At 44.3% G+C, this 22,177-nt stretch overlaps 1 protein-coding gene across 5 annotated transcripts in view; it reads right to left on the bottom strand.

The window, feature by feature from the left end:
- The window catches only part of LOC122542465 (CD276 antigen-like), a 267,892-nt gene that overhangs the window by 222,377 nt on the left and 23,338 nt on the right, over positions 1–22,177 (bottom strand). The window lies entirely within an intron of this gene.

Genomic DNA, 22,177 nt, shown 5'->3' with positions numbered 1-22,177 from the left:
TAGAGGGGATAGGTTTAGGGTGAGAGGAGAAAGATATAAAAGAGACTTAAGGGGCAGCTTTTTCATGCAGAGGGTGGTGCATGTATGGAATGAGCCACCTGAGGAAGTGGTGGAGGCTGATACAATTACAACATTTAAAAGGCATCTGGATGGGTGTATGAATAAGAAGGGTTTAGAGGAATATGGGTCAGGTGCTAGCAAGTGCGACTTGATTAGATTGGGATATCTGGTCGGCATGGACAAGTTTTACCAAAGGGTTTGTTTCCATGCTGTACATCTCTATGACTCTAGATTAAAGTTTATTGTCATGTGTACTCAAGTACAGAACTACAGTGAAAAGTTTACAATGTCACTCTTCATGGCACCATCTTAGGTACAAAATACCTTGGCATAAATTTTAGATACAAAATAGAGAAATAAAAGAAAAAAAGTTACATTACCTTACAGTGATCCATAGTATCAGTTAGAAAAAAAAAGTTAAAATGATAATTATTATAATTAGATAAACAGATCACAGTATATTGCAGTAGATCAGCTCAGGAGGCTTCCACACATGGTCTGGCATGGAAGGTTACACTGAAAGATCAGGAGAGAGTGTTGCCAAGTCACATGATGCTCATTTAGAGATCTATGCTGACACAGTGGGCCAAAAGACCTCCATTTGCATTGCAACTATTCTCTGATTCATGTCTTACCCAATGAGGGAGCAAGGTAGACGTCTGGCTGTAGAAGATAATGTTTCACATACATCGAGATTACTGATGAGGTAGGTAAAGAAGGATAATACTGACACCAATTCCTAAGGAGAAAGTGAGGTCTGCAGATGCTGGAGATCAAAGTTGAAACTTTATTGCTGGAACAGCACAGCAGGTCAGGCAGCATCCAGGGAACAGGAGATTCGACGTTTCGGGCACAGGCCTGAAGAAGGGCCTGTGCCCGAAACGTCGAATCTCCTGTTCCCTGGATGCTGCCTGACCTGCTGTGCTGTTCCAGCAATAAAGTTTCAACCAATTCCTAAGGGACTCCTCTGCTGATTGGACCCATGCAATTATTTACAACTGCTATCTACACCAATAGGTCTTGATTCTCATCGTCCTGACAATCTATCAAGTCAAAATATTGCTCAGTTGTCTTTTGTGTATCAACTTATCAAAGATTGTTTGACAGCCTACAGAATGCTAAATGGACGACTATCACCCGCAAGTTTGTAACCTGTACCAAAAATTAAATACATTGGCTAAACAAGTTATTAGATTCGCCAGATTTGCAACGATTATCCTCCAAAGATAAATTGAATTCATACTTGCTGGAGTCATTCCTGATAAAGAGTTCATGCTCGAAACATCGACTCTCCTGCTCCTCAGATACTGTGCCGTGCTTCTCCAGCACTACACTTTTTGAAACCTCTCTGGAGTTTAGAAGAACAAGGTGTGACCACATAAAGAAGTAGAAAATTCCTAGTGAACTTGACAAGTCTGAAGCTTCTCATGACTAGGGGAGCTAGATCTAAGATTCATAATTTTACGCTAAGGGCACATCCATTTGAGAGAGAGTTGAGAAATTTCTCTGCTCAGAGCATTGTGAATCTGCACGATTCCATTCCACAGAGAGTTATGCCTGATGGAAGAGAGTATAACTGGAATGGGAGACCTATTGGTGTTTGTCTTTGAGTAAAGAAGCTTAAACAAGCCCCACATCAATAGTAATCAGAAGGTAAAAGTTGGAATGATAATAACTGAGTGGAAGGTGGCTGCGATTGCTGGAGGTCAGTCATCTCAGTTCCAGGATATCACTGCACTCATCAGAGCAGCATCCAAGGCCCAATCTCCTTCAACTACCTCACCAATGACCTTCCTGCCATCATAAGGTCAGGAGTGGAGATATTTGCTAATGGTTGCATAATGCTCAGCACCTTTCCTACTTCCTCAAATACTAAAAGTCTTTGTCCAAATGCATCAAGACCTAAACAACATTCATGTTTGGGTTGATGAGACAAAAGTAATATTTGCATCAGGCAAGTGGTGTGACAGTGACCAGCTCTAATAATAGAGAATCAACCATCTCCACCTGACATTCAATGACATTACTATCACCAAATCTTCAAATGTCAACACTCTGTGGGTCACCATTGACCAGAAACCAAATTGAACTGCCAACAATACATACTGTGGCTACAACAGAGGCTGGGAATTCTGCAGCAAGTAACTAACTTCCTGACTTCCAATTGGCTACCATCACCTACAAGGCACAACTCAAGAATGTGATAAACCTATCCCCATTTGCCTGGGATCAGAGCAGCTCCAACAACTTTCAATAAGCTAGGTAGTTGCCTGTAAACTTTAGACAGAAACATCCTAGTCTAACTCCTGGATAACTCTCTGACTTAATAACATGCAGTTACGCCACCATCCAAACCCTAACCCTTCAACTCCCAATCCCAAAGTAATCTGACTATATCCCCATACAAAGCCCATCCCCACCTCACCCACTTGACATGATTCGAACCCACCATCTTACACTCCTTCTCTCACCCTCTTGACCTGACTAGAACCCACCACCTTACTCCCCTTTCTTCACTCTCCTGACCCGACCAGAACCCAGCAGCCTACACCCCTCTCCTCACCCTCCAGATCAATTTCACTCCTATCTCAGCTAGCTACCCAGCCACACATTGATCACATAAAAAGCTGCTTAACTACCCTGGAGTTTTTCAGTGTGTTCGTGAATGAACGCTTAGCAAAATCACATCAAATACTGAGAGTTGTGAATGCAGCCCAGTCCATCACGCAAACCATCCTTCCTTCCACTGACTCCAATTCCCGCTGTCTCGGGAAAACAGCCTACATAATCATAGGCCTCTCCCATTCCAGTTATACTCTCTTCCATCAGGCAGAAGTTTGAAAACACGAACTAACAGATTCAGGAACAGTTTCTTCCTTGCTGTTATCAGACTTATGAACAGACCTCTCATATAGTAGAGTTGATCTTGCTCTGCACCTTTGCTGTAAGTATAATATACTCTGCATTCTGTGCTATTGCCTTGATGCACTTATGTAATTGATTTGTCTGGATAGCTCACAAAACAAAAAACTTTGCACTGCATTTCAGTACGTGACAATAATAAATCAAATTCAATCAGAAATCGAAAAAGGAACTGGCTCCTCTTTCTCCATCATAACAACACGATACAAAAAAGCAGTTCAATTTAAAACACACTCTGCCTTTCTGAAGAAGTTAGGATTGGAAAACCCCAGCAAAAATCTAAAACTCTCAGATGACGATGATTAAAAAAAGGAGCAGAATATCAACCTGATACTCAAACTTGATGAAGGAATCAATGACCGAGGAGCCTAGACTCGAGGTAAAGGGGCAAGAGGTTTAGAGAGGATTGTGAGTATATCCTTTTCACTCAGATGGAAGTGGGAGTCTGGAAACCATCATAACGTTGAAGAAGTATTTAGATGTGCAATTGGATTATCGAGGTATATAACAGGAAAGTGAGGACTGCAGATGCTGGAGATCAGAGTCAAAAAGTGTGGTGCTGGAAAAGCACAGCCGGTCAGGCAGCATCTGAGGAGCAGGAGAGTCGACGTTTCGCGCATTAGAACTTCATCAGGATTGTGGAGGGGGGGCTGAGAGATAAATGGGGTGGGGGTGGGGGCATATAAGGCTTTGGACTAGGTGCTGGAAAAGGGGTTCAGAATAGCAATTAGTGCAGACTGGGTGGGCCGAAGGGCCTGACGACTGTGCATACTATTCCCCGATAGTGTTCATTGAGATGGTTTCGGAGATTAGGTGGAGTGTAGTGAAGAGCATTAACACAGACTTGATATAAGCCGAATAACCTGATTTCCCATCACAATATGAGCTAATGTGGCATTTCCAGTGAAATAGCTTTTGTGATATTGGCCACAGCACATCTTTCATACGTTCATTTCAGATGCTATGAAGGTAACGACCAGAGCAGCCTAATGGCACCAAAATGATACTATCAATGCCATTGTAGGAGGCTGGAGCCTTCTTGCACTCAGATGCTGGAATCTGCCTGGAGATAAATTCTCTCTCATGCATCATACTCCACAAATGAGATGTGCTGCACATGAAGGACAGATTTATTCAGCTCAGCTTGGAGTTATGAGGCATTAAACAGTGTCCTGTAACCTGTTGGAGCGCTCTGATGCTCAGCTACAGGAAACCATAAGTGCAAAGGAATAGTTAACATTGAGAACGGCAAGTTAGCAGTGAATGTTTGCCCACGCATTTCATTGATTCAATTTACTAACTGTTTAGTCGGAATAGCTTCATGAAGCAGAACGAGGCTTTAATTTTAGGTACAGAAATATTTACATTATATTCCAGTATGAAAATACATTTTTTGAGACAAACAGATTTTGTAGTCCAATGAATTTTGTTACAAGGCATTCTGCTTCAGAGATATTCTCTATACAGTGAGGATCAATCAGCCAAATATGCACTTTGTTCAGAGATGGTGAGTGCAGGAGGCATACTGGCAGAACTTCCCTTCAGGAGTTGCATCTGTACAGCTCCTCAGTCGAATGCATAAACCTCTGTGAAGGCTCAACAGGGTAAACGCTTAGAGTGTGTCGTTCCCCCGACGAGAGTCTAGGAGGAGGGGGTCATTTAAAATGGAGATGGAGAGAAATTTCTTCACTCAAAAGGTGGTCACAGATTGGCATCCTTTACCCCACAGAGAATCACTCAGAATACCACAAGGCTGCAATTGGTCAACTCGTGAACACTGGAGGGAAATCCAGGAATACAGCTAGAGGGCAGGGCAGGAGAGTCTAGAGTTCAAAGTTCAAGGGAGCACGGAGCTTTACCTTGCTTCCATTTCCTGCTTACAGCCACACCATACGTGCCAGCCTGTTCAAAATCATCTGATTTTGGCCTCTGAACCCAGAAGCCGCTGATTTAAATGAGACTAATTTAGTCGAGCCCACACAGAGTGGGCAGGAATTCTTTTGGAATTGATACTGGCCTCATGGAATCTTGACACCAGCAAATCCGAGGATGGGTATTGCTTCCCAAAGTCACTCTTGCAAAGTAGCAAATGCATTGGTCCACTTAAAGACAATACTGTAATAACGAGTGCGGTGCTGGAAAAGCACAGCAGGTCAGGCAGCATCCGAGGAGCAGGAGAGTCGACCTTTTCAGCATAAGCTCTTCAAGAGCAGGAGCACATGCCCGAATGTCATGCTCCTCGGATGCTGCCTGACCTGCTGTGCTTTTCCAGCGCCGCTCTCTCGACTCTGATCTCCAACATCTGCAATCCTCACTTTCTCCTAATATCGCGATAATGCCCAGGTTTGATCAAGCGACAAATATTGACCACAACAGCGAGAAGGACTCCCCAGGCACCGATTTCAACAATGCCATGGGAGCTGTGACCCAAGATGGGTGATGGGAACTTAGCATGAAAACTCATCCAAACAATACCTTCAACAGTACATCAACTCCTCATCATTGCACTGGGCAGAGTCAGCTCAGAATATGTGCTCAGCTCTATAGAATGGGATATGCATCTTCTGATTCAAAGGCATGAGTGTTTCCTAATGAACTACTGATAACCACATATGACAAATACACCATTGAGAACGCTCGACAAAGCGGGATGATGATGATGATGATGATGATGATGATGATGATTCATATAAACCAGGGTCACCAACCACAGCCTCTGAACCACAGAATCGCTACAGTGTGGAAGATGATCCTTCGGCCCAGTCCATACCAACCCTCTGAACAGTAACCCACTCACACCCATTCCCTACCTTGTTATCCTATATCTAACCCTGACTAATGCACCTAACCTGCACAGCCCTGAACACTATGGGCAATTTATCATGGCCAATTCACTTAACCTGCACGTCTCTGGAGTGTGGGAAGAAAACGAAGCACCCAGAGGAAACCCACACAGAAACGGGGAGAATGTGCAAACTCCACACAGACAGCCGCCAGAGGCTGGAATTGAACCTGGGCCCCTAGCGCTATGAAGCAGTAGTGCTAAACACTGAGCCACCGTGCCACCATTGCCAACAATGTGCCATGTCTCATTTTCCAAAATCCTCATTTGCCATTCTTTTCATTGAGTTTAACCCTTAGATGATATTTCTGATCAAACAGCTGCTTTGTAAGCATTTAGCGCAGACCGATTTTCACGCATTTATTTAGTTAGCAGAGTTAAGTGACTAGAGAAATATCAATCAGGGGAAGTCTATTCCAATGAAGGAGCACCTTCTCGCTTTTCTGTCCAACATCTCACCCGGACTTGAAACGTTAGCTTGCTCACTCTCAGTGGATGCTGCCTGACTTGCTGTGATCTCCAGCATTGTTTTGTTTTCAGTACTTCTCTTTCAACTTCCAACCTTGCACAGCTTCGTAACTGCGGCTGAACCAAGCAGCAACTGGCCTCAACGCACAGCACAGTGGGAGCTCTACCTCACTCCAATCTCTCAGACTGGAAATCTAAATCTAGGACCCTGTACACATCTACACATTCCCTGGAAGCTCACAAGCAATTCAAGGTTGTCACCAACCAGGAAGATTGGAGATTTAAGTGCTGATTGGATCAATAGAGCGAAGATTTCTTTGGCCCTTCCAATTAATAATCACACTCCCTGATCGCCCCTGTTCGCCAACTGCCACTGGCTCCCAGGTGAGCAACAACTTCATGTTCAAATTTCCATCCAGGTTTTCCAATCCTGGAAAATATCTTCCGAGAATTCCTGCACTGCCCAACTCTGGTCTCCAGTGTCCCTGATTTTAACTGAATAACTCTCACCTCCTGACTCCCCAAAACCTGCCCACCATCTGCGAGGTACACGTGACATAGAACATAGAAAAGTACAGCACAGAACAGGCCCTTTGGCCCACGATGCTGTGCCAAGATCTAATCCTAATGTAAAATATAGCGGCTTAACATACGCACCCCTCAACTCACTGCTATCCATGTGCACGTCCAGCAGTCCCTTAAATGTCCCCAATGACTCTGCTTCCATCACCACCGCTGGCTATGCATTCACAACTCTTTGTGTAAAGAACCTACTTCTGATGTCTCCTTTACACCTTCCTCCTAATATCTTCAAACTATGACTTGTCGTACCAGTCAATCCTGCCCTGGGGAAAAGTCTCTGGCTATTGACCCTATCTATTCCTCTCAGTATCTTGTATACCTTGATCAGGTCTCCTCTCTTCCTCCTTCTCTCCAGAGAGAAAAGTCCGAACTTATTCAACCTCTCTTCATAAGGCAGGCCTTCCAGTCCAGGCAGCATCCTAGTAAACCTTCTTTGCACCCTCTCCAAAGCCTCTGTATCTTTCCTATAGTAGGGCGACCAGAACTGGACACAATATTCCAAGTGCGGTCTCACCAGGGACTTGTAGAGCTGCAGCAAAACCTTGTGGCTCTTAAACTCGATCCCCGTTAATGAAAGCCAAAATACCATATGCTTTCTTAACCACCCCATCCACTTGGGTGGCAACTTTGAGGGATCTATGTACCTGCACACCCAGATCCCTCTGTCCCTCCACACTGCCAAGAATCCTGTCTTTAATCCTATATTCAGCATTCGAGTTCGACCTTTGGGAAGTTGGGAATGTGATGGAATACTTGCCACTTGCCTGGATGGTACGGCTCCAACAACACTAAGGAAACCTTGACACCATCCAGGACAAAGCAGTCCACAATCATTCAATCGCTCCACCATCGATACTCAGTAGCAGCAGTGTGTCCCATCCATAAGAGACACAAGGAGGTCACAAAGGCTCCCTAAACCAATTCTGAAATTCACAACTATGACATTGTGAAGGACAAGATGTACAGATGCCAGTGTCAGACTGGGGTGGGCAAAGTTAAAATCACACAACACCAGGTTATAGTCCAACAGGTTTATTTTTTTAACTAGGTACTTTCAACCAGGTGTTGTGTGATTTTAACTTTCAGAGTGACAAGGAGAGCAAATAAGTGGGAACACCACCAATTGCAACTTCCCCCTCCGAGCTTCTCACCATCCCGACTTGGGAATCTGCTGCCACTCCTTCACTGTCACTGGGTCAAAATCCTGCAAGTGCCTCCCTAAGGGCATTGTGGGTCTATCTACTGTAGTGATTCAAGAAGGCAGCTCACCACAATCTCCAGGGCAACCAGGCACATGTGATAAATGCTGGTCCAGGCAGTGGTGCCCATATCCAGAGAGGGATCTTTTAGAAAATGCTCCATCTTCAGTGGCTGCGCGTTCAGTTGCTTAGGGCCCAAGCTCTGAAATCCATCCTTTATGACACTTCGTATAATGTTTCTCTTTGACCACACTTTTGGTCACCTGACCTAATAACTGAGAGGCAGACTCTGAGTCCTATTTTGTTTTATAACATTCAAATGAAGCAACTCAGGACATTTAGTAAGTTAAAAGATGCTATAAGGAAATACAGGTTATTGTTGTTACCTGACCTTTGCAGGTCAAAAGGGAAATTTCATTCAGCTTTCCTTCACCTGTCAGTGTTGCTCATCTCTGTCAAGAAACTGGTACATTGAATAGAATCCACACCAACAAATTGTGGATATTTCAATCAACTTGCTCAGTCACGTTACATCACGTCTGGGACACGTGGAACTTGAACGCTCACCTACTGGTTCAGAGGAGGGACATTACCACTTCCCCAAGAACAATTCGATTCCAGTCTCAGGCGACTGTCAGTGTGGAGTTTGCACATTCTACCAGTGTTTATGTGGGTTTGCTCCGGGTGGTCTGGTTCCCTCCCACAGTCCAAAGATGTGCAAGTTAGGTGGATTAGTCATGCTAAATTGCCCATAGTGTCCAGGGATGTGTAGGCTAGGAGCATTACTCAGGGGAAATATAGAGTAATAGGGAAGGGGAATGGGTCTGGTGGACACTCTTCAGATTCTAATTCTTAAAAAAAAAAGCTGTACAACATCTTTGGCGGATGGTGTGCAAGGAATAGAAACCAATTTTTTTCCCTTTACACTCCTCACATAAAGCTTTACAGTGAATTAGAATCATAGAGTCATATAACACGGAAACAAAACCCAGATTCGATTCCAGCCTCGGGCGCCTGTCTGTGTGGAGTCTGCACATTCTCCACATGTCTGCCAGTTTTTCCTCCGGGTGCTGTGGTTTCCTCCCACAGTCCAAAGACATGCAGGTCCGGTGAATTGGCCACGCAAATTGCCCATAGTGTTAGGTGCATTGGTCAGGGGTAAATATTGGGTAGGGGAATGGGTCTGGGTGGGTTACTCTTTGGAAGGTCGTGTGGACTTGTTGGGCTGTAGGGCCTGTTCCCTACTGTAGGAAATCTAATCTAATCTTCCATCCAACCAGTCTACGCAGACCATAATCCCAAACTAAACTAGTCCCACCTGGCTACGCTTGGCCCATATCCCTCCAAACATTTCTTATTCATAAACTTATGCAAATGTCTTTTAAACGTTGTACTGTACCCACATCTAACATTTCCTCTGGCAGCTCATTCCACACACGAACTACATTCTGTATATTAAAAAAAAACTGCCCCTCATATCTTTTTAAAATCTTTCTCCACTTACCTTAAAAATATGCCTCCTAGTTTTGAAGTCCCCCACCCTGGGGAAAAGACCCTTGTCATTCACATTATCTAAGCACCTCATGAATTTATAAAACTCAATATGGTCGCCCTTTCAACCTTTTCTGATGTTCCAGCGGAAAAATGTCCCAGCTTTTCCAGTCCATTTATATAACTCAACCCCTCCTTTCTTGGAAACATCCTGGTAAATCTCTCCTGAACACTTTCCAATTTAATAATATCCTTCCTGTAACAGGGTGATCAGAACTGGACACTTATCCAGAAGAGGCCTCACCAATGTCCTCACCACAACCTCAGCCCAGTTCTGACATCCCAGCACATACCACGCTCCAAAAAGAGAGAGAATGCTCCACTTATCCAGATCAATACTTCACCCAACACCATCAATAACAGACCATCTCATCACTTAAACTCATTACTGTTTTAGGGAATTTACTGGGCACAAACTGGATCCAGTATTCCCGACTTTATAACGGTGACCATACTTCATAAGAGCCAAGTGCTTAATTAATTGTGAAATGCTTTGTGATGACCTGCAGTTATTAAATGTGCTGTATATATTTGGGATAGCAAATCTTAGCAAGACGTATATACTTAATGGTAAGGTCCTGGGGAGTGTTGCTGAACAAAGATCTGGGAGTGCAGGTTCATAGCTCCTTGAAAGTGGAGTCGCAGGTAGATAGGATAGTGAAGAAGGCGTTTGATATGCTTTCCTTTATTGATCAGAGTCATGTTGCGGCTCTACAGGATATTGGTTAGGCCACTGTTGGAATATTGAGTGCAATTCTGGTCTCCTTCCTACCGGAAAAATGTTGTGAAACTTGAAAGGGTTCAGAAAAGATTTACAAGGATGTTGCCAGGGTTGGAGGATCTGAGCTACAGGGAGAGGCTGAACAGGCTGGGGCTGTTTTCCCCTGGAGTGTCAGAGGCTGAGGGGTGACCTCAGAGGTTTACAAAATTAAGAGGGCAATAGATAGGGTAAATAGACAAAGTATTTTCCCGGGGGTCGGGGAGTCCAGAACTAGAGGGCATAGGTTTAGGGTGAGAGGGGAAAGATACAAAAGAGACCTACGGGGCAACCTTTTCACACAGTGGATGGTATGTGTATGGAATGAGCTGCCAGAGGAAGTGGTGGGGGCTGGTACAATTGCAACATTTAAGAGGCATTTGGTTGGGTATATGAATAGGAAGGGTTTGGAGGGATATGGGCTGGGTGCTGGCAGGTGGGACTAGATTGGGTTGGGATATCTGGTTGGCATGGACGGATTGGACCGAAGGGTCTGTTTCCATGCTGTACATCTCTATGACTCCTTAAGTTTGCCACTTGATCGAGCTTTGTTCGAAGGGTGGATCAGTCAGGATTTTGGGAACAGTAATCCAACTGTTTTTCAAGTCTGTGCTCCCATAATACAAGGACAGACATTGAGGGTATGCCTCAGCCCCCTGATAGGAAAATCTCCATTACGACATGGTCCAGAGATTCCCAAGCAAGATGGCGGAGGCAACATGTTAGATTGTGTTCTGGCTCCTGGCTTGTCCAATCCTTCTCACCCAACCGGCCACACCCTTCCTTTTCTTTTACTATTTAACTTTACCTTTCTTATCAAAGTCATCTTTTCTTCTTTCTGCAGCCGAGGTGGAGGAGCGGGGTTGCAGGGGAATGAAACAGCAGGTCATTCTTCATGGCTGTGGGGGATTTGGCGATTTCCTCAGTGATGGCGTCGTGGGTTGGACTTCATGACCCTAGGGAGTTGGGACATGGGCCAGTCCGCAGGGGTTTGGACAGTCTCTGGGCTTTGACGGCAGCTAGAATTTCACCGGCTTCGTGGCTGTACATTGCCAACTTGGTGAGTCCTTCTCGTTCGTCATGGCGACGATGAGGGGACTTTGGCGGCAGAGACATAGTGGAACCGGTCAGATGTCCTTGAGGTGGTGGCCGGAGGCTTCAACAGCTATCCTTTTTGTGGATCCAGTCCTTACTTCAGGTTAGCTTCTGAGGAAGCCAATTCATAAAAACCAAAGAGCCACGGGGTGACCAGAAAATGACTTTTGTTTTATATCGTCTCTTTGTTCATAATTTATGTAATTAAATGGCTCTGGCTTGTAGGGATGTACGCACCCTTTTACTGTATTTACATAAATACAACGGTAACAATGCTATAGATGGCTGATCTTTCACACCTAATTATTAACTATTTTGAGTCATCTTCTGGATTGCACAGTATGAACGACTGAACAAATGCTTGTCGGTAGTTAACTCCTTCACATCAAGTGTCCCTTTCTAATTATTAACTAGAAAGGGACACTTGATGTGAAGGAGTTACCTACCGACAAGCATTTGTTCAGTCGTTCATACTGTGCAATCCAGAAGATGACTCAAAATAGATCAACATTTGCCAAACTTGACAGTCTATCATAATTTTTTTTTCTTAGCAGACTGTTTGACACTGCTATTCATTTATGACCCTAGGGAGTTGGGACATGGGCCAGTCCGCAGGGGTTTGGACAGTCTCTGGGCTTTGACGGCAGCTAGAATTTCACCGGCTTCGTGGCTGTACATTGCCAACTTGGTGAGTCCTTCTCGTTCGTCATGGCGACGATGAGGGGACTTTGGCGGCAGAGACATAGTGGAACCGGTCAGATGTCCTTGAGGTGGTGGCCGGAGGCTTCAACAGCTGTCCTTTTTGTGGATCCAGTCCTTACTTCAGGTTAGCTTCTGAGGAAGCCAATTCATAAAAACCAAAGAGCCACTGGGTGACCAGAAAATGACTTTTGTTTTATATCGTCTCTTTGTTCATAATTTATGTAATTAAATGGCTCTGGCTTGTAGGGATGTACGCACCCTTTTACTGTATTTACATAAATACAACGGTAACAATGCTATAGATGGCTGATCTTTCACACCTAATTATTAACTAGAAAGGGACACTTGATGTGAAGGAGTTACCTACCGACAAGCATTTGTTCAGTCGTTCATACTGTGCAATCCAGAAGATGACTCAAAATAGATCAACATTTGCCAAACTTGACAGTCTATCATAATTTATTTTTCTTAGCAGACTGTTTGACACTGCTATTCATTTTTATCCCTCTTTCTCTCTCTCTTTTTTTTAATACCCCCATACTACCACCTAACTGACGTAATCTAGCTCTACTATTGTGCCTATTTTTTCCCAGCATCCATGTTGTGTGAGACAGTCTATCATAATATGTGAAGTTAATCAGGTCAAAACACTATACACCACTATGTGGTTTCAATTTAACTCAGTACAATGTAAGATTGGTACAAAGCCCTAACTAAAAATTAACTAGGTCAGGAGAACAAGTGGTCAGAGCAGAAGCTAGTTGAAAACAGACACCAAGAGGGTGATTTTATATGCAGGCATAATCGTTTGCAGCAGAATTGAAGTGGTTTCTCACATCAAACACCACGACTTGGGCTAATTCAGTACCCAATCCAAATCACACATGTCCACATACCACAAAGGTCAGATATTTACAGAATCAGATATCTTGAAGTTTATTAACAACATAACTATTCACATTGTTACACCAGGCCTATATATAGTTTGGGTTTTCTATGCATATTGACGTACTGTTTGTTACAGGCACATAACTGACTGATGAACACACTACATTGATGGCCATTGCAGTAGGAGAGTAACTGAAGTTAAAGGACAGGTACTTTTAAGCCAGAATGTCACAAGTCGAATGCCTTTAGATACACTACCTATCTGGTCTGGAATGGAGTCATAGAGTCATACAGCATGGAAACAAACCACTTGGTCCAACCAGTCCATGCTGAACACAATCCCAAACTAAACTAGTCCCACCTACCTGCACTTGGCCCATATCCCTCCAGACATTTCCTGTTCATGTACTTATCTAAATGTCTTTTAAACCTTGTCCACCACTTCTTCTGGAAGTTGATTGCACACATGAACTACCCTCTGTGTAAAAAAAAATGCCCCTCATGTCTTTTCTAAATCTCCCTCTTCTCACCTTAAAAATATACCCCGTGGTCTTGAAACCCACCATATTGGCAAAAGGCGCCTGCCACTTACCTTATACATACCCCTCATTATTCTATAAACCTATCAATACAACAACACAGCAAGATAAGGAACAATAGTAGAGCTGATTAAGCCAGTTAAGGTGCTGTAATATGACAGCCAGAAATTCTGGAGAATGAGACTTTGGAGAAGATCTCTGGTTCAGGGTATGGATCAGGTTGACAGTTTGCTCACTGAGCTGGTGTCTTTACTTTCCGACATTTTGTCACCATGCTAGGTAACATCATCAGTGAGCTTCCGGTGAAGTGCTGGTGTTCTGTCCCATTTGCGATTTATCTGTCTTGGTTGTTGTGGTGAGTGATATCATTTCCGGTTCTTTTTCTCAGAAGTTGGTAAATGGGGTCCAAATCGATGTGTTTATTGATGGAGTTCTGGTTTAAACACCAGGCCTCTAGGAATTCCCGTGTGTGTCTTTGTTTAGCCTGTCCCAGGACACATGCATTGTCCCAGTCGAACTGGTGTCCCTCTTTATCCATATGCGTACAACATTATGTACAAAGTACCCTGCAAGGACTGCAACAAATATTACAATGCACAGACAGGTAGGAAACTAGTCACCAGGATACATGAGCACCAACTAGCCACCCAAAATACGTGACCAACTATCACTGGTATCCATACACACAGACGAAGAGGGACACCAGTTCGACTGGGACAATGCATCCATCTTGGAACAGGCTAAAACAAAAAGACACACGCAGGAATTCCTAGAGGCCTGGCATTCAAACTAGAACTCCTTTAACAAACACATGGATTTGGACCCCATTTACCAACCTCACAGAAACAGAACCGGAAATGATATCATCCATCACAACAAAGCGAGACACATAAGTAGCAAGTGGGACAGAACACCAGTGCCTCAGTGGAGGCTCACTGATGATGTTACCCAGCATGGTGACACAACATCTGAGAACAAACTCAGCAGCTCAGCGAGCAAACCTACAACCTGATTTTGGAGAATGAGTGGATAGATAGGATTTCCTGAACCACACAGTTTATGTCAATCTTGTGATTATGAAGTCTCAATCATCTTGTTCTTGCTTTGCAATAGCTTCATAATATCTACACTCGGATTGAAAGTTCATTGAAATCAAAATGAAGAGACACACTCAGGCTGCTGTTAAACATGGACCTTTAGGGCAACATCGATTATGGTACAATTCCAACTGAGCACATACAGCTTGATCTTACTGTGGCTTCAAAACTCCAAAATTAAATAGGAAACATTCTCTTTAAGCAGAAGCTGCCAGGTCTGCGGAATATTTTCCAGCATTTTGTATTTTCATTTCTGATATTAAATCTCATTTACTTGGTAATTAATCAAGAATTACAGTCGATGCGCAACTCAGCGGGGAAGTGATTCAATGATTACATTTTGAATGTTCTCCAGATAGAGTGCTAGGTATTCCCTATTTGAAAATGCAGTGAAGACCTCTTACTCATCTCATCAATTATACAGTGTCTAGGCTTGTGCAACAGTCATTGCCAATGGAGTAGTATCTTTCCAATCTAACTGGAAACCCACACCAGAGTTGCATTCTTTTTTTTTAAGTTACTCTTTCAAGAGATGTGAGAGTTGCTGGTAAGGTCCATATTTGTCGTACAGCTGACCACTACAATTGCCTCTGACCTGGATCAGGCTTGCTAGGCCAATTTTTATTTTCTTTATTCATTCACAGAATGACAAGCATCCCTGACTAGGCCAGAATTTATTGCCCATCCCTAATTGCACAGAGGGCATTTAAGAGTTAACCACATTGCTGGGGAGTCTGGAGTCACATGTAAGCCAGAACAGTGCTCATGATGAAAGATATTAGTGAACCAGATGGGTTTTTCCGAGAATTGAGGATGGTCATCATGAGATTTTTAATTCCAGATAGTTATTAAAGTCAAATTCCACCATCTGCCCGTGGCGGGATTCGAAGTTAGGTCCCCAGAACATTCCCTGGGTTTCTGGATTAACAGTCCAGCGATAATACCACTAGGTCACTGCCTCTCCAGCGTGCAGTTATGACTCAACAACATTGCTGTGGGTCTGGAGTCACAGGTAGGCCAGACCAGGTAAGGATGGTGGATTTCTTTCCCTGAAAGGCATTAATGAACCAGACAGGGTTCTTTTTGGCAACTACTGACAATTTCATGGTTGCCATTACCAAGGCCAGCTTTGAATTCCAGATTTACATTCCACCGTTGCGATTGGAACAATGTCTGTGAAGCATTAGCCTGGACCTCTGGATTCTTAAGGGGCTTGACAGGGGAAATGCTGAGAGAATGTTCTCCTCATGGGACAGTCTAGGACCACAGGACATAGCCTCAGAAGAAAAGGGCTGAAAAATGTGTTGCTGGAAAAGCGCAGCAGGTCAGGCAGCATCAAAGGAGCAGGAGAATCGATGTTTCGGGCATAAGCCCTTCTTCAGGAATATCCCCATCCAGAATACATTTATACTGCCATCCTTTCTCTTCAGCCTCCATACCTCCAGCTTAGTTCTCATGAGGTCTTTCCCAATATTACAGCTTCAATGCACCATACTGCACCCATTCCATGGTGCAACCTTGTTAATTGCGAAACCAAGGTCTGACCACAAGCACTGAGACTAGGACAACACATCCATCCTAGGACAAGCCAAACAGGGACATGCACGAGAATTCCTGGAAGCATGGCGTTCCAACCAGAACTCTATCAACAAACACATTGACTTGAATCCCATTTACCACCCCCTGAGAAAAAGAACAGGAAATGGCGTCACCAGAGGAAATGATGTCAACACAGGAAATGACATCACCAACCCAAGGAAACCCAAACATATAAATAGAAAGCAGGAAACATCAGCAGTGCTTTGGCCGGAGGCTCACTGAAGAGGTTACCTCATGTGGTGACAAAACGTCTGAAAATGAACCTTCCAGCTCAGTGAGCAAACCTACATCCAGAACTTCAACCTGAGGTACAAATCTTCTCAAAACTCGCTAACAAGCACTGATTTGGTTTTATTCTCTACATATACTCAGCTGGAAAACTGCTTTCTTTGAAGAAGTCTGGGTTTGACTTGCTTTCGCTTTTGTTATAATTTACATAACTGGGTTCCTGCCAATGAGCCAATTTACTGAATCCTCCTAATTTACTGAAACCCCTAACCCAACACCATCTGCAGCACACGCAAAGGCTTCGTTTGATCACAAAGAGAATATTCAGTGATGAGTTTTCAGGCAAAAATATTTGGAAAGGAACCCAAATGTTTAATGTTTAATAGGGTTGCTGGGTGCACACAGATCATTAGCAGCTCTCTGAAATTGTCACAACCATTTATGCAACACCGCAATGTAAGTGCGTTCTGCTGAGAATTGAATTCCGTCCTAACTCAGCAAGGGGGAGCTGGTCAGGGTGGGGGATTGAACAAAATATACATTTCAAGGTTGGACAGGGGAAGAACCGAGACGCTTACAAACAGATTGGCCATTCCTCACTCTAACATTCGGTGTGGTTTTCGTTTTAAGAACATTTAAACGGCCTGAGCATCTGGGTCATCAGGAGTGGGCCTGTGCGTTTGTGGAGTACACAATGGAAAACTGGGACTGAGACAGTCATGAAGCCTAGGCTGCAGGACCCAGGGCAGCCATTTTAAATGTTTGATAACAATGCACAATATCAATGATTCTTGACAGATTTTAAGAAATTCTGTCACAGCCCTGCATCCCGTAGTGATTTATGCAAAAAGGATATCCAAATCCCTCTGAACAGAAATGGGAGGAACTAGATTAATTGAGGATATCTAGTCAGCGTGGGTGAGTTGGAACGAAGAGACTGTTCCCGTGCTGTAAGACTACGTGACTCCAATAACTGGATGGTCATGGGCTTGCTTCCAATGTGGTCTTCTGCACTGCAAAAGGGATTTAACAAGGACCCAAAAGACAAAAATTTCAAAGCTTCCAAACAAAAACGGAACTTCATCACTGGCTGAAACGAAACGTGACGTTCCTAGTTTTTTTCCCTGCTCAGCGATGATGCAGGCAAAAATGTCTTCACTGTCCAGCATCTCGCTCCACAGGTGCTGCCTCCACGTCTCATTAGCTCAGGTCTTCCCTCCTCCTCTCTCTGCTGTCCCTTCTTCACCTCGCTGGTCGCATCCAGTCATCGCCAATTTAAACACGCCAGAGAAAAATAGTCACTGGCTGCTCAGTGACGCAGACCTCCAGGTTTCATCCCAACTCTAGGCGAAAGTGAGGGCTGCAGATGCTGGAAAAGGTGATAGGTCAGAGGGGAGGGTGAAGCGGATAGGTGGGGAGGAAGATGGACAGGCAGGACTGGTCATGAGGATGGTGCAGACCTGGAAGTTTGGAACTGGGGGTAAGGTGGGGGAGGGGAAATGAGGAAATTGGTGAAATCCACCTATCACACTCTCACCTATCTTATCTCAGCCCCACTCCCTTCCATTTATCTCTCCACCCAGAGGCTCCCAGACTCATTCCTAAAGGGCTTTTGCCCGAAACATCAATTCTCCTGCTCCTCAGATGCTGTCAGACCGGCTGTGCTTTTCCAGCATCACACTCTTGACTTCATTCTAAATCTACCCTACCCTGTTGCAGCCTTGCCTTAATCATCTTTAACAGAGCTTTGGCCAGCATGCCTATGAATTTACCCCTGAATGCTGTGGCAAGTTGAACCACTCAGGGCACATCATTCATTAAGCCTCAGTCCTTGGTAAAACAAGCTTCCTCTTTCTGAGGCCGAGGGGTAAACTTGTAGAGGTTTATAAAATTGTGAGGGGCATGGATAAGGTAAATAGACAAAGTCTCTTCCCTGGGGTGGGGGAGTCCAGAACTAGAGGGCATAGGTTTAGGGTGAGAGGGGAAAGCTAGAAAAGGAACCTAAGGGGCAATGTTTTCACACAGAGGGTGGTATGTGTATGGAATGAGCTGCCAGAGGAAGTGGTAGAGGCTGGTACAATTACAACATTAAAAGGCATCTGGATGGGTATATGAATAGGAAGGGTTTAGAGGGATATGGGCCAAGTGCTGGCAAATGGGATTAGCTTAGGATATCTGGTTGGCATGGACGAATTGGACCGAAGGGTCTGTTTCCGTGCTGTACATCTCTGTGATTCTTCCTCTAACAATTAAATGTTTAAAACACATGAAGCTGGGTAGTAGCCAATCTTCTTTACTGCCCTCCCCATTCCAACATAGAGGCATGCAGCAGTATTGGCTATGGCCCCTCACCCTGTTCTCAAACAAAGATAGTAACGTAAGTGAATGGGGTGCCACGGTGGCTCAGTGATCAGCACTGCTGCCTCACAGCGCCAGGAACACGGGTTCGATTCCAGCCTCGGGTGACTGTCTGTGTGGAGTCTACACATTCTCCCAGTGTCTGCGTGGGTTTCCTCCGGGTGCTCCGGTTTCCTCCCACAATCCAAAGATGTGCAGGTTAGGGTGAATTGGCCATGCTAAATTGCCCGTAGTGTTCAGGGACGTGTCAGTTAGGTCCGTCAGTCAGGGGGAAAGTAGGGTAATAAGATAGGGGAATGGGTCTGGGTGGGTTACTCTTTGGAGAGTTGGTGTTGACTTGTTGGGCCAAAGGGCCTGTTTCCACACTGTAGTGATTCTATATATATTAAAAGAGTAGGCCATTCAGCCCATTAAGCCTGCCCTACCACTTGATACAATCATGTCTAATTAAATATGTCAATGCCTTTTACTTAGCTCAGCCCATTGCCCTATAAACCACAGCCAATCAGAAACCTATCCATCTTTACCTTGAACATGCTCAGAGGCTGAGCTTCCACAGCCCTCTGTGGTAGAGAATTACAAAAGGTTCACAGAATGCCTTGAGCAAAAAGGTTTCTCCTCATCTAGGACCTCAGTACAAACCCCCTTATTGTTAAAGTATGCTCCCTGTTTCTAAACTCCAACAAAGGAGGGAATATCTTACCTGCATCTGCCCTGTCTTTCTCCTTAAGTATTTTGTGCGCTTCAATGACCTCGCATTCTCTGGAACTCGATTGCTCATTCTCTCTTCGTAGGATATTCCTGCTTTAACGAAGGGTCACTCGACCCGAAATGTTATCTCTGATTTCTCTCCACAAACGTTGCCAGACCTGCTGATCTTTTCCAGCAACTGGGGTTTTGGTTTCTGATTTCCAGCATCCACAGTTCTTTCGGTTTTTAATCATAATGAAAAGCTGTTGGCTATCTTCCTTTATCAATGCCTCTCATGACTTTATAGATCTCTGCAAGGTCTCCCCTCAATCTCCTACGTTGCAAGGAACAAAAGTCCCAGTCTATCCAACTTTCTCCTTAAAACTTGGCTATTTAGTGAGGCAGAATGTGAGCTCCCAGTTTTCGATCTGCTCCTGTAGCCCAGGTTATGAGGCAGCGAGTCCATTTCAGGTTCTGATCAAGATGTTGATGACGTGGAATACTGCAATGCCAAGGGAATCGGCTTAGCTCAGTTGGCTGGGATTGTTGGTTTGCAGAGCAGTGTGATGCCAACAGAGCAGTGTTCAATTCCCATCATCGGTTTGAGGTTACCATGGCGGACTCTCGTTCTCAATCTCTTCCCTCACCGAAGGTCTGGTGACCCTCAGGTTAAATCACCACCAGTTGCTTCTCTCTCTAATGACGGAGCAGCCCCTCTGGTCTGGTAAGACTGGGGCGACAAGAGGAGATGGTCAGGTAGGAGTTCAAGCTGACAAGCATCAGCACAAGTAGAAAATTGGGTCACCAAATGATATAGATAGTTCATAGACCTTGTTGGAAATACGTGAAACGTCTCTCTGTAAAGAAAGGGGTGTTGGGAGGAAGACAATGTACGGCTGTTCTATGTATGACTTTTATTAGGTATTGCTTGAGTTTCTCAATTACATTACCTAATAAGCAGTGCTCAAACAGAAGCACATACATTACAACACAAGGAAAATGACCAATTTATGAAGTGCAGCACTTAAAGCATCAAATGATGAAGAATCCATTCTTTCCAAATATTAAATTGGATGTCATAATGGCACTGGAGACTCACCACTGATGAGACAGGGCTCTCAAAGAATAAAATTTAGATTTGGAATGAATTAAAATGAGTTCAGACAGCACTTCAGAAACACATTCAAATTATAAATCTCAGTTTTAGTGATGACAGCTGCTCTGAAGCAAGTTGCCTAATGAATATTAAATAAAACTCTGAGATGTGCGACTACAAATGGCTCTGGATCACAAGGGCACATTATGAACACCCACTCAAACACCTCGTCCTGTCTAAAGGAGGTTTCCTGCAGCTTGGAGCTCTCTGTCTGACACCTATGATTTCCATCCATTCAGCTGGAAGACAGAACTTGAGGGTAATGAGAGTCAGTGAATTCACAAGTACTTCATTACTAATCCCACATGAACGCTTTGCCTAAAAGCATGCACCAGGAAAAAGGGGAGAAAAATAGGGAAGAAAAAGAATCATAGAACACTCTAAATTTCAGCACATGGACTGCAAATGTTCAGGAAGGTAATTCACCATCATTTTTAGGGTAATTAGGAATGGAGAAAAAACACTGGCCTCCCTCGTGACACTCACATCCCATGAATGAATTGTTCAAAATGCTTTTCAATTCTTTCATATTTGCCCTGTCCACAAGACTAAGTTGTCAAGTAGCTCTTGCTTAAATACTCAAAACGCACCAATGTTTGGTGAAAGATTCCATTACCTTGTCCTCAAAAGAAAGGGCACTTCAAGTGGACAACTGGCGCCATCTAGTGGATGGAACAGATTCATAGACTAAGAGAATCTGAACAGCAGCAGCAGATCCATTATTAGGGGAAAGTGAGGACTGCAGATGCTGGAGATCAGAGTCGAGAGTGTGGCGCTGGAAATGCACAGCAGGTCAGGCAGCATCCGAGCAGCAGGAGAATCGACGTTTCGGGCATAAGCTCTTCATCAGAATTCCTGATGAAGGACTAATGCCTGAAACGTCGATTCTCCTGCTCCTCGGATGCTGCCTGACCTGTTTTCCAGCGCCACACTCTCGACAGCAGCAGATCAAAGTGGCACAAAATGAAAGTGCGGGATGACAACATTGCAGGAGGGTTTCTCTGGGGTATTACAATTGAAAGAAAAATGCTAGGCAGTTTGGAGCTGGGGCATTTCCCTCCCCCCTCCCAAGAGTTCACCCGACCTACGGGAATGGTTCCAGGAATGAGTAAATGGATAGATTGAAGATGTTGGGACCACACTAATCAGAGAGAGGTCAGCAACGAGGGATCTGGCAGAGGTTGATAAGTGGGCTAGAGCAGATAGGGGGAAACTGTCTCCACTCGCAAAAGGAACGAGAGAGCATAGCTTTACAGTAATGTGCAGGAGGAGCAATGCAACACAGTGAGTTGTGAGGATGTTGAATGCACTACCTGGAACGGTCATGGAGGCAGGTTGAAATGCAGCATTCAAGATGACACACTGGATGGTTACTTGGATCAATGTGCAAGGATCGCATGAGACTGGCACTCGCTAATGAAGCTCATCTGAAGAGCCTGCAGAG

This window comes from Chiloscyllium plagiosum, chromosome 40, assembly GCF_004010195.1.
Source record: "Chiloscyllium plagiosum isolate BGI_BamShark_2017 chromosome 40, ASM401019v2, whole genome shotgun sequence".
Taxonomy (NCBI): Eukaryota; Metazoa; Chordata; class Chondrichthyes; order Orectolobiformes; family Hemiscylliidae; genus Chiloscyllium; species Chiloscyllium plagiosum.
This window is presented reverse-complemented; position numbering and strand designations above follow the sequence as displayed.